Source organism: Ambystoma mexicanum, chromosome 1p (assembly GCF_040938575.1).
Source record: "Ambystoma mexicanum isolate Mex_15411 chromosome 1p, UKY_AmexF1_1, whole genome shotgun sequence".
Classification (NCBI taxonomy): domain Eukaryota; kingdom Metazoa; phylum Chordata; class Amphibia; order Caudata; family Ambystomatidae; genus Ambystoma; species Ambystoma mexicanum.
Window position 1 is genome coordinate 280,496,182 of NC_090921.1, and position 18,236 is coordinate 280,514,417.

At 49.4% G+C, this 18,236-nt stretch overlaps 1 protein-coding gene across 1 annotated transcript in view; it reads left to right on the plus strand.

Annotated features, from left to right (window-relative positions):
* The first annotated feature begins 2,955 nt into the window (after positions 1–2,955).
* C1PH19orf25 (chromosome 1p C19orf25 homolog) overlaps positions 2,956–18,236 on the plus strand; it is a 103,425-nt gene continuing 88,144 nt past the window's right edge. Inside the window, exon 1 of the mRNA XM_069646722.1 lies at positions 2,956–3,091. The gene's annotated coding sequence lies outside the window, so the exon portion shown is untranslated. The remainder of the gene's footprint in view (positions 3,092–18,236) is intronic.

Sequence of the window (18,236 nt, forward strand, 5' to 3'; positions counted from 1 at the left end):
GAACAGGGCCAGCGGTGAACTCGGAGGCAGAGGCCGTAGCTGTACCGGAACCCGAGGCAGTGGCACTTGATGTATCAATGCCCAACATGTGAGGAGCCGGAAAAGACTGTAGGTTATCGATCCTTTGGGACAGAGCATCATGCACAGCCGTCATGTCTGCCCGAAGCTCGGAAACCAACCGAATGAGGGCGGACAATGGATCCGCTTCTTCCATGGCTTCTGATTTTGTTACTCACCGGCCGGGGAGTATGCCAAAACCGGAGACCAGGATGGTACAGGTGTGAGTAGTTGATTGAAGAGCCCGGTTTGGAGCCTCCAACCGAGCCTCCTCTCGGTGAGGGAACAAGTTCTTTTCAACGATATGACCCTTTGCTGGATGGAACCAGGCAAAGGGACCGATTGCTTAAAAGAGCAGGGAGAACGCACTGTCACCGAACCAGCTGTAAAGAAAGAATGAGAGGTAAGTAACTGGGAATAACAGGGTACGCCCTTTCTCCTAATACTCTTCCCTAGGAATACCTGAGCAACACCCTCCCCTTGTATTGAGGCAATGCTAGCACACACCCTACAAATAAAAAAAATAATTCTTTACCAACTATTCTGATTGGGTGTATAACTGTATTGGAAATAGAGATGAACACAAGAGAGTCCTTACCAAGTGGCTGAAAGTCTCATCCAAAATCCAAAGGAAAACAACGGAAGTACAAAACAACAAACAGGTAGATCAGTAAGGAAGCTAATCCTGGGTGGAACGAGGGGCGCTCTAGTGCCGGCATGGTGCACTCTCAGCAAAGCGTCCTGGCGTGCACTAAATAGATGAAACAGAAGTCCAATTAAAATGGGATGTTAAGGCAGCAGGTGTACTCAGCATATGGGTATCGGGATAGCAGGAGTTTGAAAAGAAGCAGGTGATTGTCAGAGATTTTTGCACATAGCACTTGGGTAACACGGCATCAGAAGTGGAACAGAGCACAAAACAAAATGCACTGAGTTATAGTCAGAACAAGGAGAGTCGTAACGGAGAAACGGTTTCCAAGAGCAGATGATCCTTATGCCTATGGGCTGCTGTTATTGGGATGGAGTGGAATTAATGCATTCTCATACCGTAAGACTGCAAGCCTGCAAAGGAGTCGCCAACCCTGCGTCTGCAGTGCAGGCAAACAGAAAGGAAGGAAACCCAATCCGAAAACACGTGTGCAGGTTCAGGTACACAAACAGGCAGCAGTACAAATATTGGCAAGCAGAGCAGTCCGGGGACAAAAAGGTGGTCAGAATACGAACTGAGCCAAAGTCTTTAAAGGAGCAGGACAAACGGAATCCAATGAAAATAAGCAAGGTGTGATACACAGAAAAAGGCTGTTCAGGAAAGGCAGAAGACAGAACTTCTAAACCAGCTGCAACTTCAATCAGAAGCAGCGTTCTGCGTGGTGCCAGGGTTTAAGTTGAGGAGGAGGCAGAGCCAGGCAAGAATGAGGCTCAGATGACATAGCCTCAGGAAACATGGGAAATGTAGTCCATACGTGCCGCTGAGTGCACAGTAGCAACAACTTTCCAGAGCAGCTGCCAACGTGAATAAAACGGGGCAGCACAATGATGTACACCCCTGTGAAGGGCAATCATTTTCCTGTGAGCCCGTCGATGCAGGCGCTGAGGTGTAACAGGCTGTGCAGGACGCAGGATGTCCCGACTTGCTTCGTTCCCTGGAGTGTGACTCTCGGGAGACAGCAAGTCGCTACGACCTGCATCCAGCACAGCTACTCTGCAAACTGAAATGGCCATCTACACACCACGGCGCTGCCGCCTGCAGTTTTCTTTCTCTGGGTGGCTCCGCAGCCCTTGCTCCTTTTTTGACCCCAAAGTTCAAGCTGCTGGCCTGCTGCTGCTGATCCAGTCTTGCTGCTAACACTCCGACACCTGTCTTCATTCCAATGCTAAAGCTTTGCCCTGGGGTCGTGACCATCATCTCCCAAGGACAAACAACTTGCATTACAATAAAGCCAGGTGTGAAGAGCCATTAACATATTTTTGAAATTACAAATGGGACGGGCCAAACGTGAATGACGCTGTGATGCCATTACCACCTTGTGGGCAAGTGTCCCGCAAAAGGATCTCAAAAAGTTGGCCACCCTAACACCAGCGTGCCCCTACCCAACCATACAGACTCCACCAACATGCCCCATCCCTCCCTTTAGAGGAATACCATAGTGCCCCATCCTCCACGCAGACATGCACCAAGCACATGCGCCTCTCCCGAACCATACGAAGACAGCCCCAGCCAAACCCCTTTAAAGCCACCCATCCCAAATATGTTCTCATTAAACATTAAATTCCCCCATTAGCCACCTTTGATCAGTTAAACGCCACCATCCATCGTCCCTGCACTGTTCCTTTTCATTAACCTCAATATCTTTCACGTTCAATTGGTGAACATGATTTTTAAAGTAAATGTCATTTTCTGCTCCCTGTCCCAATCTGGCGTCTTGCAGGAACGTTCACGGAACTCCGAAGAAAATGCAAATTGTAAATCTCAGCCAGTCAAGAAAACACTGATTCCTGCTGATCTTACAAAAATGACGATGAAGAACAAGACGAAGACGCTCCATCTGGTGTCTTGCAGAAACGTTCCCGGTATCCCAAATAAAAATGCCCACCTTAACCGCAGTTCCAGCTCAAAAAAATTACTATGCAAACCAAAAACACGCAGTTTCCGGTTGAACGTGCACAGTCTGCCAGCCAAAGCTTCCCGCTAAGGCGCTAACTATAATGGTCCAGGAAAATAACAATTATGACGTCGGATGTCACGTGAAGAATAGAAGGGGGGGGGATGTTATGGTCCGTTTCTCGGATGAGAACTAGACACTACGGTATGGATCGAGCCCTCTTTCCTCCACTATTCTCTTCCTAAGCACGTAGACGTCCTACGTGATAACGTCACAACGACTTAACGGCCTTTCAGGAATACGTGTAAACGTTGTCACGCCTGAAAGGCGTTTCAGAAAGTGACGGCGAGCTGTCAATGCTATCGGGTCATGAAAGCAACGTCAGGCTTTCCTTCACTGAACGCTCCTTTTCTGTTTCCAGGCAGCATCAGGTCAGTGCGTGGCCTCCGACTCTTCTAGTGAATTTATTTGCATTTCTTTTAGCATTCATTAACTTAGATCGTTCTCACCCCTTTGTTATATTGGTAAGAGGAGCCCCTTTGCAATCTATGGAAATGCATGTGTAAGTAAGAGGCTGAAGCTGTAACTCGTAAGCCTGGAAGTGTTTTTGTGCTGGGGAGTGGCATGCGGGTGACATGGATGGATGACAAGCATGACAAGACAGGCAATACAGTAATGACAGTTGCGGGAATGAGGAGACTGACGACCAGGATGTGAGGTGGAAAAAACTTTGGCCACAAGCTTTATTTTAGTACCAGCCATGGTGCAAAAGAAAAACCAGCCATAACATCACATAAGGATAACAATACTATATTTTGGGGACAGAGGGAACAGGTGAGCGGGGGGGCCCTAATCCCAATTAGGGGCCGCTCGAGGCTGATCCCTGCCGCCATTCATATGAAAGCTTGTGACAATTGTTTGGCCCCAGCGTGTGAGCTGTGACATGTTCATAATTGCTTGTCTTTGGAGCAGGTTCATCCTGCTTTCTCTTGTCCTTTCTAAGTGAGGTGGGGAGGTGTGCGCTTGTGTGCCTTTTATTGCTGTCCAACCTGACCAGGTTTAGCACCTGCGCCGCCCTCTCTTGCTCACAGGGTGATTTTCGCTGAAGTTATGGCTCTTGATCCATATTTCTTGATAAAACAAAACCCCGCGTTGTGAAGCCTTTCACTTGATCCTCCGCGGGATGTGTTCTTAGAGCCATTTTGATTTTTTGGTCATGTGTTTTGTACTTTTCCCTGGATGGAGGCGTTTTAGCCTCTTGGTCCACTCTTTGGAGATGAATTTGGCACTTTCTACACACATGATCCACTTGAGTTTTTGAAGCCCCCACGCTCCGTTTGCGGGCTAGTTGTTTCCTCGGGGGTGGGTTCTAGGAGCCTTACTAGGGTCTTCCCTGCTCCTGATCCACTTGTGCTATGAGACCTCTTCCGCGCATTAGGCTGCTTGTTTTTACAGCCGGGGTGGGTTCAAAGAGCCTTGATGGGTTTTTACCCTGCTCCCGATCCACTTGCATTGTGAGACCCCCTCAGCGCTTAGAGCTGCTTGTTTTTACAGCCGGGGTGGGTTCAAAGAGCCTTACAGAGTTTTTACCCTGCTCCTGATCCACTTGCATTGTGAGACCCCCTCAGCACTTAAAGCTGCTTGTTTTTACAGCCGGGGTGGGTTCAAAGAGCCTTACTAGGTTTTTACCCTGCTCCCGATCCACTTGCGTTGTGATACCCCCTCAGCGCTTAAGGCTGCTTGTTTTTACAGCTGGAGTGGGTTCAAAAAGAGAGCCTTGCTAGCATTTTCCCTGCTCCCGCTCCACTTGTGTTGTGAAACCCCTTCAGTGCTTGTGTTGTACTATTTTGTTGCTGGGGTGGGTTCTAAGGGCTTAGCTGGGAACTTCCCCTGCCCACGATCCACTTGCGTACCCCAGTGCGCTTATCTTGGATAACAAATGCGAGGGGGTGGGTTACGGAGCCTTACTAGGAACTTACCCTGCTCCTGATCCACTTGCGGTGAGACCCCCCCTTTCTGCATGCATGGAGGTGGATACTTGAGGCTTGCTAGTACATGTTTCTGCTCAAGTTCCTCTCTCCTTTTCGGCTTTGTAATACCCCTAGAGCAGCTCCCACCTGTATTGATGTTCTCTGGTGGATTCTGAGCGCCTGGGTCTTCTATAACTGTTTTTTCCTAGAAGATTAACTAATAGACAAAAGACCCCCCGGTATTTTACAAAAGGCTCTTCTTGGAGTTGAATTTTTATGTTTATTTTTTAAAGTGAGGCGTTTTAGCCTCCCCTAATGATATGATTGTGTTTCATCTTCTACCTGGCCCTCGCTATAGCTTTTCCTTACAGTTATTTGCAGGGTGGGAGGGATGGTTTTTTAGACCTGCAGCCGTCCTGCTGCTGTTCGTGGCTGACGGGGAGGAAGCATGAGAAGGGCCACCTTGCCCCCGCTAGATAAAGGCAAAGTTCGGCCTGGGGGCAAGGCGGCCCTTTCTTTGAACTTCAAAAGGCCCCCGCTCAGCATCCGCAGGATGGGAAGGGGGGCCTTTGAAGTGTGGAGGGCAAGGTGACAGGGGGCAGCGACTACCGGTTGTCACCTGCCCCTCTCACCTCACCCTCCTATGCGGGAGACGCGCTGTCTGGGTTCCCATTGTTAAGGGACCCAGCAGCCCGACCCCACCATGTGCATGCTAAGTGGGGCAGCGCCAAACAGGCGCTGCCCCACCGGACTTCGCACAAATCCCCCACCTCCCAGCTTACGGCCCCGGGCCTCCCATCCGGGTGGGCCCGGGTGTATAAGCCTGGAAGTGTTTTTGTGCTGGGGAGTGGCATGCGGGTGACATGGATGGATGACAAGCGTGACAAGACAGGCAATACAGTAATGACAGTTGCAGGAATGAGGAGACTGACGACCAGGATGTGAGGTGGAAAAAACTTTGGCCACAAGCTTTATTTTAGTACCAGCCATGGTGCAAAAGAAAAACCAGCCATAACATCACATAAGGATAACAATACTATATTTTGGGGACAGAGGGAACAGGTGAGCGGGGGGCCCTAATCCCAATTAGGGGCCGCTCGAGGCTGATCCCCGCCGCCACCCTGAGGGGATGCTGACCGGCGTCTCCCAGGTCCCCCCAAAATAAGAGATTATGAATTAAGTACAGCCTCTGGCTGCCAGGGTCCAGAAAATATTCCTGGTGAAGATGTCCATACCTTCAATGGACAGGTGAACCCCGTCACTGCAGAACATGGCCTGGTTGTGTACCGAGATCCCATGTTTAATAAATTTGAGGCCTAAGAAAAGGCAGAAATTGGCCACAGCTTTGTTAAGCTTTGTTAAGTTTGCGCCTAGAAATCTCCTATCATGATTTCTGATATCGTCACTTCTGTTCGAAGTCTTAGCATGCGGGCCAGGGATCTGAGGGAGGTGCAGATTTAAGCCAGAAGAAGCTTCCTGCCCAGCTGAGGCGAAGTCATGGCCCCCAGATGGGTGGATGATGAGATAATCGGGGGGGGGGGGAGGATACTATTAGATCAAGTCTTTCCTGATGTATCTTTTTTAAGTCCCCGATTTCCAACCCCCAATCCCTTTTATGGCTTTCTCTTGCAACCCCCCCCCCCATCCAGACTGAAGTGGCTGCTCCTATCCTGAAGGAGTGGGATCCAAACTCAGTAGGATTCCATCCTATAGCTATTGTAGTCTTCCTGAGGACAGACCTCACCTGGAATCTACTGAGGGCAGACCCATTTTTGTGTGTGAATAATTGCTCCCCCCGGCTGGGGCGCTTGTTCATGAAGGCCCTGGTGGTGCAGATGGGGCAATATACTGATTCCTCAGTGTAGTACAGGTTGATGATCCTCCCTTTTCCTAATTGGTCAGTTTTGGACCTGCACAGTTTCACAGCCCTACCTCTGATCCTGTGTTTTGGAGGCTATCTCGCTGATCCTGAACGCCCCAGAGTAGTTGAGGGTGAAGGCAGCTCTAAATAGTGAGGTCTCGTAGGCATTGTTGCATACTGCAGGGAGGGTGTCTAGCAGAATTTTTAATTTAGCAAAATTGAGGGGGTGCCTGGTGTCTGTCTTGACCCCTTCCATTTTGGACCAACCCTTGAGAGCATATCTGGTTAGTGCGCCTAGGGTGGGGTCGGGTGCCCCCGCTAATCTAGTGTAATATGAAAATGCTGCCAGATGGGATGAAGCCCATGCCTTCTTTTTGCTTTGTTTGAAAGCCCACTCCATAAAGTCATTGACATGGCTTTCCTGTATATCCCTGATGTTGGTGACTTTTGTGATGTTTCCAAAATCAGTCAAGCACTTGTACATTTTGGCAGTTTTCTGTGCCGGCGCCTTTATTGGCCAGTACCCTTAGGACACCTTTAGGCTCACCTGTAGGAGTGTGGTGCCGGGAAAGGCAGCCCCCTTTTGCCCGGGGGGTGGGGGGGAGAGGGTAGAGCTGGGAGCGGGCAACTCATGGAAGAGCTGTGACCGGCTGGCTGGCGGGGGGTGCCTTGGATGTGTCCCTGATGGCCCAAACCTCTTCTGGAACTGCTGTCCTCCTAGCTTCTGCCTGTGGGTTTAGTGCCTTGCAAGTGGAGAACTGAAAACAGGACAGAGCATCAGCGGCCTTATTATCTTTGCCTGCAATGTGCCGCCCAATAATTACCATGTTATTTTCCAGGGTGACTTTTGTCATTTCTCTCAACACTTTTAGCACCAGAGGGCAGGAGGCAGCACCCTTGTTTAAAATGTGTACAACCGCCATGTTGTCTGACCGTGTGACCAGTTCTGTGCTGGCCAACAAGTCCCCCCATAAATAGAGTGCCATCCATATGGGGAATATCTCTAGCAGTGTGATGTTCCTGGACCAGCCCCTCCTCTGTCAGCAGGGAGGCCAGTGCTCTGCGCACCACTTGTTACCAAAACATACCCCAAATCCTTTGCTGCCAGCCGCATCTGTGAACAAGGACCTTTTGTCTGCGCCATTCATGGTTTTGCGCCATATCACCTGGCCATTAAAATTGTTAAGAAATGATTCCCATATGGCCAGGTCTTGTTTTATTTCCTTGCTCAATCTGATGTGGTGGTGTGGCTTAGTAACCCCCCTCATTTTTAGTTCCAGGCTCCTGTTAAAGATCCGGCCTTGGAACATGATTCTGGTAGCAAAATTGAGCTTCCCAGCAAGGGACTGTATTTCCCGCCGTGTCGCCTTGTCCCTGCCTGTCATCAACCTTATTGTCTTTAGAAGGTCCTCTATTTTGTCTATGGGTAGGCAGCATTCCCTCTTGGAAGAGTCAATCTCTATGCCTAGGAATGACAGGGTGGTGGTGGGTCCTACTGTCTTCTCAGGCGCCTGTGGAAACCCCTAATGCCTGCATGGTTTCACTGAATAACTTTATAGATGAGCTGCTTAGGGGAGACCCTGCTGGGCCAGTGAAGAAAAAATCATCCAGATAGTGTACCATTCTGGCTCTAGGCATGGCCTGTTGGAGTACCCTTTGTAGGAAAGAACTGAACAGTTCAAAGTAGGCACACGCGATGGCACAGCCCATGGGGGGGGGCGTTTATCATAAATAGAATTTGTTGTCAAAATGGAAACACAGCCACTGGTGAGTGTTCTTGTGCACAGGCAGCAGCCTGAATGCTGACTTAATGTCGGCTTTCGCCATGAGGGCGTGTCTACCTGACAGGTTTACTAGGTCAACCGCATCCTGCACGCAGCTGTAAGAGACAGCAGCCTCAGTGGCACGGATGCCAACATTGAAAGAGCTTCCGGGTGAGTGCGATAAATGGTGGATCATCCTAAACTCCCCCATGCTGTTTTTTGGGCACAATGGCCAGGGAGAAGCATAAAAAACTCAATGAAGGGAGGGTGTTGGAGAGGGACCCTCAATCCTCCCTAGGTTTAGCTCTTTACCAATTTCTTCTCTTATTATGCTGGCTAGGGAAGAGGCAGATTTTTAGGCTTTTGGGTATAGTGGGAGATCCCTGGCCCTTGAATGGGATCTGAAACCCATCTTTGAAGCCCTGACCCAAGAATTATCTAGCTGCAGGGTCAGGGTAGTTCTCTAACATTTTTATTAGTTGGTCAATTTTTATTGGTGAGGCCCCCATCTTATAACTAGTACATGTTTTTAACCTCTGTGACTTTTGGGCTGGGCCTGGAGGGGAGAGGCTTTTGTGCAGTCGTTGCTGCTGTGGCCACCAATGCATGTGCTGCATTGGTGCTTGTATCTGCACTCAGTGCCCTTGTTGCATGACCCTCTGTTGAAATACCAGCAGGTCCCCGGGGTGCTCCCTTTGCCCCCCCGTGCTGCGGTTGCCAAACTGCCCTTGATTCTGCCCCGCTTTTTGCCCCCCTTGGGGCGGTCTTCGAAACGGGTGTTTGTTTTTGTTGGCATTTGCACTGTCTTGTTGTGACTTATGCTGGTTATGCTGCCTGTTTCTATCCCTTCTGTTGCTTTGCTGCTCTTGTCCTTATTATTCTGAGCACTCTGAGCTGAGTTTTCTTTTAAGACATGGGAAATATACAGTTTGGGGTCTTCCTCTTCCCAGCCTAGGTCAGGGAATCTCTGCATCTCCTTCCTGAACTCTCTATCATAGTCAGCCATGGCTCCCCCCCAAAGGTTTTGTGAATCTCCAAAATTCTGTGGTGGTAGGCAATCAGTGCAGTGCCCTCTTCTGGGTATTTTTCTAGGATGATTGTTGATAGGATTTGAAATGAGGCTTCTCAGTCCTGACTATTCTACTCCAGTGTGGGCCTCCTTTTTCTTCCTCTTTCTTATCCCTTTTTGAAATGCCCAAACCTGATTCTTCGTATTCCAATAGGCAAAAATATCAATGAATTGCTTTTTCCAAATCTTTCTCTTAATTTTTCGCTCTATGTGCCATGCAATAGTCTTTTTTAGGCTTCTATTTACACTTTTGCCGGCTGTGCGCCTCCCATATTTAGTCATATGTGGGCTTGGAGACATAACATCATTGCTTGGCCCAACCCATGCTTTAAGGTGGCCCTGGTCATCCTCGCCCCCATATTCCGACTCTGTGTCCGTGCTGCCGCTCTCGCTTCTGGAGCTGCTCGAGTCATCCTCGTGCCTCATCTTTTTCCCAGCACCCGCACCCTTGTGCCATTTTAAAATTGTTCTAGCATAGGCCCCAAATCATTGCTTTTCACAGTACCTGATTTTGATTTTCTTTTGGTGCCTGGGTGGGTGTCTGAATAGGCGGGCATGCTGCGGATGTCAAGGCGCTGCTTCTTCCTGGCCGGCTGCTCCCTTTCTGCAGACCCCTCCTCGCCGTTGACCTCTTCCAGGGCGTCTGTGTCATCGTCGTTGAGGCTGGTGGATGCGAGCTCTGCCATTCTTTCTTGCACCACGTCCATGCCATGGACTGCTTCCGCTGCTTTGGCCCGTTCCAGGAGTAGTGTTTCTTTTAGGGATAAAGTGTTGGCCATCACTTTCCTCTTTTGGCCTCTGAGTGCTAGTTTGTAGTGGGCTGTCCTTGTGTTGCCCACTTAGTGTGCCGTGCCCCTGTGTGCTCGCTTCTGACCAATGCTGCCAGGGGTCAAGCACTACCATATGATGTAGGGTGCCTTCCTTCTTCTTTATGGCACCAGTTATGAGTTACACTTCTTGCTCCGTGTCTTCCTGCTTCCAAAAACTTGTTTTGCGCTTTTTTGCCGAGTTAATAGCTGTCTGCGTTCACTGCAGATGCTTGCTGGTGCTGTGTTTTGGAAAGGAGACGGCCTTTCAGCACCACCGTGGTCCTGCTCTGTGGTGGTTAGGCCTGGAAACAAGGATTAATGTAGAGCCTTTTCTTTCGCCCAGTTCGGCTTATTATTATCTCTGAATTCAGCTCCCCGGGAGTTTACAGAGATCACTTTCTGCAGGGCTGCCTTCCGCAATGTGCCGATGTGCTAATGCGGAAAAATTCAATATTATGTATGCTAAGTTCGCAGTTCGAGTTTTACCTCTCTCGAGGTTGCTCTGTGTCGACCTGCTTCCAAGGCTGAGGTTTTTAGCCTTTACCGTTCCAGGCACGGGCTGCTTTCTTGCTTATGTTTGTGCAGCGTCGCCTCAGTGTCCCCAGAACAGCTGTCGCACTCGCAACTGTGTCGGAGGGGCCTGAGAGGGAAAGCCGCCCTTCCAAGCGCCTCTGCGCAGGGTTAATAGGTCGCCGCATTGAAGCTTTTCCGGGTTGGCAATCGCTGCTTGGGGAATGTGAAAAGGCCTGCCGTGCCTTGGGGAATTAGAGGGCAAAAATATTCCTCTTTGCTGCTTCCACTCCTGAATGTGTGCCCGGACCAGTTTTGTGCCTCCTGCTGCCACTCTTCAGTTCCCTGTCCTATTCCGACGGCTTGTTTGTTCTCTGAGCACCGTCGCTGTCTGTAGGGCTGGTGCAGCTAACGTCCCGCAGTGCTCTGCTGAGGCCAGATGAAAGACACCGCAGGAGTGCAGAGACTTCTTCCAGTCTCAAAAGCGTGTTCTTTTCCGGAGACCTGCAGCCGTCCTGCTGCTGTTCGTGGCTGACGGGGAGGAAGCATGAGAAGGGCCACCTTGCCCCCGCCAGATAAAGACAAAATTTGGCCTGGGGGCAAGGCGGCCCTTTCTTTGAACTTCAAAAGGCCCCCGCTCAGCATCCGCAGGATGGGAAGGGGGGCCTTTGAAGTGTGGAGGGCAAGGTGACTAGGGGCAGCGACTACCGGTTGTCACCTGCCCCTCTCGCCTCACCCTCCTATGCGGGAGACGCACTGTCTGGGTTCCCATTGTTAAGGGACCCAGCAGCCCGACCCCACCATGTGCATGCTAAGTGGGGCAGCGCCAAACAGGCGCTGCCCCACCGGACTTCGCACAAATCCCCCACCTCCCAGCTTACGGCCCCGGGCCTCCCATCCGGGTGGGCCCGGGTGTATTGTATTGTACTCGTCACATGTTGAAATAAAACATGGTGCATGCGTGACTTTCTAAACATGGTTTTTAAATTGCACAGAGCAGCCTGATGTTGGTCCCTTAGACACAGTATCTGCTCGCTCCGAAGCTCATTACAGTTCAGGCTTGGAATGCACGCAGACACAGTAACTGCTGTGCAGCTACTACACAGACCGTGGTCTTGTGTAAGTGATTTTTTATATAAATATATACCCCGAGGAGGTGGGGTTCAGGGGGCGGTGCTCGCAGTTGACCTCTGATTAAAGGAAACGTCTAAAATAATAGTTTAACACAGCACTCTTTCTTTCATGCTGCTTCTTTTCCAAATTATATATCAATTCCACTTTAAACCACTTCCATGGCACTGGTGATGATTTACTTCACTATGCAGAAAATAGTTTTGACCAGTGTGGCTGAGTAAATATTCTTTAAAATCCACAATTTGCATTCATTTTTTTAAAAAAAAACTTCCCCTTGGGTACTATTCAAACACAGTGAATTTCTGTTCGCCATAAGCAGCGTTTTCTTTTACTTGAACCAGACGCACCACAGTTCCTGCAGCTCCCCTCTGAAAGCAGTTGGGTGGCTGCATCATGTGTGATGTTAATAGGGGTATTTATTTATGCAATGTTTGTCAGATACCTGTATATGTATTTATTTATGCAGTGTTTGTTGGATACCGGTATCCGACAAACATTGCATAAATAAATGATCCGGGTTCCTATATCCGACAAACATTGCATGACTAAATAAATAAACCGGGTCGTGGCTCAGGACTGTAACTTCCTCTTGCATGGATGGGGTCACCAGAGGAAGTTACTGTTTGCTCTTGTGTGCTTTTTTCTTCTTCTCCCGAGCGCAGAGCAGGGGTTTGGGGCGGCTGACTCTGGCCGGGTCCCGAGATCCGGCTACACATCTGGTGCCGGATCTCAGATCCGACGAGAGCCGGCCCAATGACCAGCTGTGTGTGTGTGTATGCATATGCATATATATATATATATATATATATATATATATCATCTGGGCAGGCAGATGATTGCAGACGTACTGGTTCCAGTGCCTACTCTGAAAGTAATGATTCCCCAGGGCTAATGGCATAGCTCTCAACGTTTTGTCACCCCATTGCGGGTGAAAACACCAGATTTTTCTTTTGGTTGGTGAAAGTCTATTAATTTATATGGAAGGGTAGTGGGAGCTGCTTTCAGGCCGGGTGACACTCGCCAAAAGAGTGTGAGTTGAGAGGTATGTAAATGGCTGCAGATCCGGTACTTTCTCTGGGTCTAATGACCCTTCTGTGCATAAAAACTGCAGGCACAGTGTCTGTTCAGAAATAACACCCTGATGAATATCAGGAGACACTACCTTCTCTGACGCTAATGGTAACGGCCCATCACATCCTCTGGCTGGAGCGAATGAGTGCGGACATAATACCTGCTCTGGAGCTAATGACTTCCGTTACAGTACGTACCTGCTCATCAGCTGCATCTGACAATACCTGCACTGGGGCAAATAAACAGTACGGTCTCTGGAACTAATGACGTTTGCTACAGTACCTGCTAATCTGTTACATATGACAGAATACCTGAATGATGGCATTTACAGTACGTGCTCTGGGTCTAACTATTCCAGTCACAGTATCTGCTCTGGAGCTAATGGTATTTAACACAATACTTGCTCATAAGCAAATCTGGGGTTAATGACTGCAGAAACCGTAAAAACCCCATGCACCCTTTCCTTTTCGTGTGTCCTTTGACATTCCTAATTCACCCTCTGGCATCTCACACCCCACACTCTGAAATGAGCGTAAAGAAGTGATCAGTAGGGATAAACCATCGTGCCACGATTTTCAAAACGTGTTTGGTGCAACAGATGGGATGCCCATTCACTTCAGGACGTTTAAATGTGCGTCATAGTTACAAAGCACATTTAAATGTGTGCATCATAGTTGTGCACATTGGGGTGCTATTTTCCCAACAAATGCACAACTTCGCAAGGCAGACGGTGGAAAGGGGGTTCTGGGCATTTCTAAGTCAATCCCGATTTTCAAAAGAGGTGCACTTTTAAAAGCACAGGGGGGAAAACATGTCCCTGGGCTTATTTAGAACAGGTGCAGGGGGCTATAAAATGATGTATGGGAAGGTCACTTCTGATCCTCTCGTGCAATGAGTGAGTGAATGCTGTGTGTGAATAAGCGAGTGAATGTGAGTCAAAGAATGGGTGGGTTGGTGTGTTTGTGCTGGGCCAGGGAGCTGATTTTGGCTAGTGAGGGCAGCAAATAAAAATGCACTTAAAAAATAAAAAAAAAGCTAAATGTTATTTATTGGCATTTTCAACAGCAAGAACACATATAACCCCCGTTCCCCATCCCTTCTCGCCCCGCCTTCTCCCCCTCCCTCCATCACAAGACATGTAGCCAACAACGCACCCAGTCTTGCTGCCCTCCGTCGCCCGATTCCATAAACTCTGTAGATGGCTCCTGGTCCCAAGTTTCTGTGAGTGGCGAGCTCTCTCGCCAGCCGTTGTACGGGTCCTTGCACCATTTGAGAACCCGTCCTCCCATAGTCCTTGCCTCCCCTAGAAACATCAGTCATATCTACTCCCAGCTTCCTTTGAAGGCGCCCTCCCTAAGTGTAGGGAGTACTCACACCAGCCCTAGCAATCTCATTTTCCTCGAGCACCATGCGGCTCGCGAGCACCGCTGCAGGTGATGCAGGACAATGTCCCAGTCTGAGAGAAACCTTTGATGGTCCCCTTGAATCGAATAGGTCACCCACTTCAATGCCACAAAGTTCCAGATTTTACTAACCCATTTGTGTTCTGTGGGGGCAGCTTTTTTTCCATTTGTGTACCCCCACAAACGTGGCTGCCACTGTCAGGATGATGTATGTCTTTCGTTGAGCTTTCGAGGGTAGATTTCCCAGAAACCCACCCATTCCAAGGATGGCCATCCCTATGTTGTCTGGTATCTGACTCCCAAAAATACTATTAATTGCTGCAGGGATCATGTCCCAATTATCAGTGGGCTACGAGTATGGCCCCTCTGGATCCTCCTGATCTCTCTGATGAGGGGCTGAATCTCTGGCGCGGGGGCGGCTCGGTCCTGCCTCGATCTTCCCTCTGGTGCTCGCCAGCAGGAGAGTCTGTGCTCAACGAATCCAGCCCCGGTGGGCCTCCAATATCGCAGGAAGCTTCTTCCTGACATGCTCCTATGCCGCCTGCCTTCCGATGGTGGCTGCTATTCGCCACCCCGCCTTGCAGCCGCACTGGGTCATTAGCCGCCCGGGTCTCCCCGAGCTGTTCTTCTTGCTCGCGGTCTGCAAGCGTATCTCTCAGCTCGCCCTGCACCGGTCGCACCGCAGAGACGAAGGCAGCACACCTACCTCTGCCGAAGTTCCCCATCGATCTGGGCTGCTGCCCTCCACCACTGCAGCCTACATCGGTAAATCCCTTCCTGGGGAAGGCTCTTTTAATCTATCTTTATCTTGGGCCCCCGGGGGGTGAGAGCTCCATGATCACGCTGCTCTCCCCTCAGCAGCCTTCTTGGAATCCCAGTCACAATGCACTTTAATGATCTTCATCATAGATGGCAGTACAAAATGCTGTTTTAAATTTCTTTTTTTTCTTTTTTTTTTAGAAAGGATATGTCCTTTTATGTGGCTGCACTTGCATTTTGGGGAACCCAGTTTAGCCATTCTTTGCTGTGGCATGACTTATTTTTTTACTTGGATTCTATGACAAAGCAAGCATGATGTGTTACTATGTATCTAGAATTCCCATGTGCTGTTGTGCCAGGTTATGTGTTAGTCTGTTGTTGCAATGTGGTCATGTACATGCAGATTGCTGTGCAGGGAGGTGGTTGTGTGTGTTTCTGTATGAGAAGTGTATGTGGAAAGTTGAGTTACAGTTGGGTTAGCAGGTTTTCCTTAACTCTTTGTCTTTGATAGTGGGAGAAAGGGCCTAGGTATCACAGAATGGTAGAAAATGAGAAAATGCTTCTAAATTTGAGATTCCTAGGTGTTGATGCTAAAAGATATTTTTACTGCGCACTATCATCACCGGAGTGGTACTCTGGCGGATCTGAAAGGAAAGAGGGTGGGGTGGGTTAGCGGCACTGAGCGAGAGAAGAGCAAGAGAGCTGTGATGTACTGTTGGCAGCATCAGTTCGATTAGCACTGTTCGCTGAGCTTAAGTGTGCCTTTCGGTTGGTTGCCGCAATGTGCTGTTGTGTGAGACGGTGTGGTTTGTTTTGTTGCGATGTAGTGAAGTGTGTGCGGTTTGTTGTGCTTGGAGGAATGCTTGTTTGAGTAAGAGAGGTGTATGCAGAGGGGTGAGATTTTTATTAGGGTTGGTTAATGTTATGATAGTTTATTTATATAGCGCCTATACACAATGTGTTTCAAAGTGCTTCAAGGCAAGGGAGGGAACAAGAGAAAAATACAATGACATTCTTACAGGTCATGAACGGTAAGGATGTGAAATTAACTATCGTACTCGGCCTGATGACATTTCAGATCGTGCTGGGGGGGGGGGAATAACAAGTAAGAGGAGGGGGAGGAGACAGACGAGGTTGCTATCATACTAGGCCCAGGGACAATTGTGATAGAGCAAGTGCATAGAAGAAAGTGAGGGGAGGAGAGAACCGAGAGTAAGCAGTCAAAAAGAGGAGAAGCAAGAGGGGAGAGCTAATACAATTGCAGAAGTCAGTAGTAACACATAATGTTGCAAGCCAGGATACAAGATGAAGATGGGAACAGCATGATTCAGTGCCACTATGAGTACAAGATGCAAAGGAAGTCCAACATGAGAGTTGAGAAAGAGTGACGCACTGTCACAATCAATGAAGTCTATAAAAGTGAAATCCAGCATTGGCCACAAGACGGTGATGGTGAAACCAGAGTGTATCAGGACAGACTCCTGCAGAACTAGGCTGGAGGGGGCGGAGGGGGAGCAGGGCAGAAGAATTGAGCAAAATGGGAAACACCAGGGTGTGGGAAGGGGGGGCACAAGGGAACATCACGGGGGGACAAGAGGGCGTAGGGATGGCTTGTGGGGACCGAGGGAGTAAACACATGTTGGTGCATGCTTACCTGCTGTCTGAGCATGGGGCAGGCCCTGGGTCGTCCGGGTCCAAACAGGAATTGCCCTTTGCTTTGTCCGCCCTTTGTTTTGGATGCCCGGGCCAGAGGCGCCCTTGATCTAAGAGCAGGAAGGAAGAGGCAGGGCTAAGAAGGTGGGCGGGCTTAGGCCAGGTGATCTAGATCCAATTGCACCTGCTCTCCATCTGCAAAGGAAAAGAGCCTGGAGGGCTCCTTAGGTAGGGAAAAGAGTGGCAACCAGCAAGGCAACAGGTGGGAGGGGCTTAGGCCTGGTGACCTAGATCCACTTGCATCTGCACCCCATCACTAGCTAGATGCGGTGCATGTCAAACCTCACAATTCTATCTAGATGTGACTCATGCTAATCTTCAGTTTTATCCAGATGCGACTCATGCTAATCTTCACAGTTTTATCTAGATGTGACGCATGCTAATCTCCAAATTTCTGTCTAGATGTGACGCAAGGTTATCTCAACAATTCTGGTGGCAATCACGTCCCCGGACCCGGGAGGGCCCTGTGTACCTTTGACACATGTTACAACATTCGCCAGCTGCAATTCCCGGTCTTATGTTTCTTTTCCTTGAGGCCTCGTGAAAGTCGCAGTTCTGCATTGAAAAGGGCATGGGTAACTAACTTCCTTCTTGTCATCCTCTCTGATCTTGCCACCTTTCTCCTCAGTTTGTAATGCCATCTTCGAATAGCTCTTTCCTTGTCCGTTTGTTCTTGCTCAGTGTGCTACCGTGCTCCATCACACTTCCCCACACGGATAAAAGGCGGAAGTCAGGTATGTGTGATATTGGCAATTGCCTGACTCTTCCTGACCCCTGTGGTGGCACATGTCGGGTATATGGCTCTGGTGGTAGTCCGTTGTTACTCGCAGTGAACTGTCTGTGAGAAAGGGTTTGTGTCGGAAAAGGGTGGGGTTTTGAGTTTGCAGATATCCTACCTGGTAGGATGGGGAAAAGGTGTCACAAGAAAGGGGATAGCGCGTCTCACCTCTCACTGTCCCATTTCCATCCCCTGAGGACACCCACCCATCTAGGTGATACTCCGGCACTGGTCCACGCCCAGGAAATGGATCCAATAGCAATGTTCTTGTTCTGGCCACCTGGATGAAAGATCCCCGAGTACTAATTTGGGTGTCACTGTATTGGTTTTATGGCGGTATGATATCCTTCTTGCCAAATGACGGTATATCTTGGTTATCGCAGTATAGTAGGTGGAGTTAACTAATCTTAACCAATATTTTCTTAAAGTCGTAAATTGTCAGCATTTTGAAACTTGTCTCTGCACATTTCTAGCTGATCCTCCAGGAATCTAAGGCGGCTGCAGATTTGGAGGGTAATTCATAGAATTTCGCACAAAAGTGGCGCACACGGCTGGCGCACAGTGTGCGCATGCGAATGTCTGCGCCAGCCGCGTGCGCTAAAATCGATTTCCGCGCACAGCGTATTCACAGATTTTAGCCTCCAAAACCAGCCGTGGCGCGGAGTGGCGCAGCGACCCTGCAGCAGCGCCAGTTACGCCCCCAAGAACGCCCTCGCGCAAGGAAAAGCCATCAAAA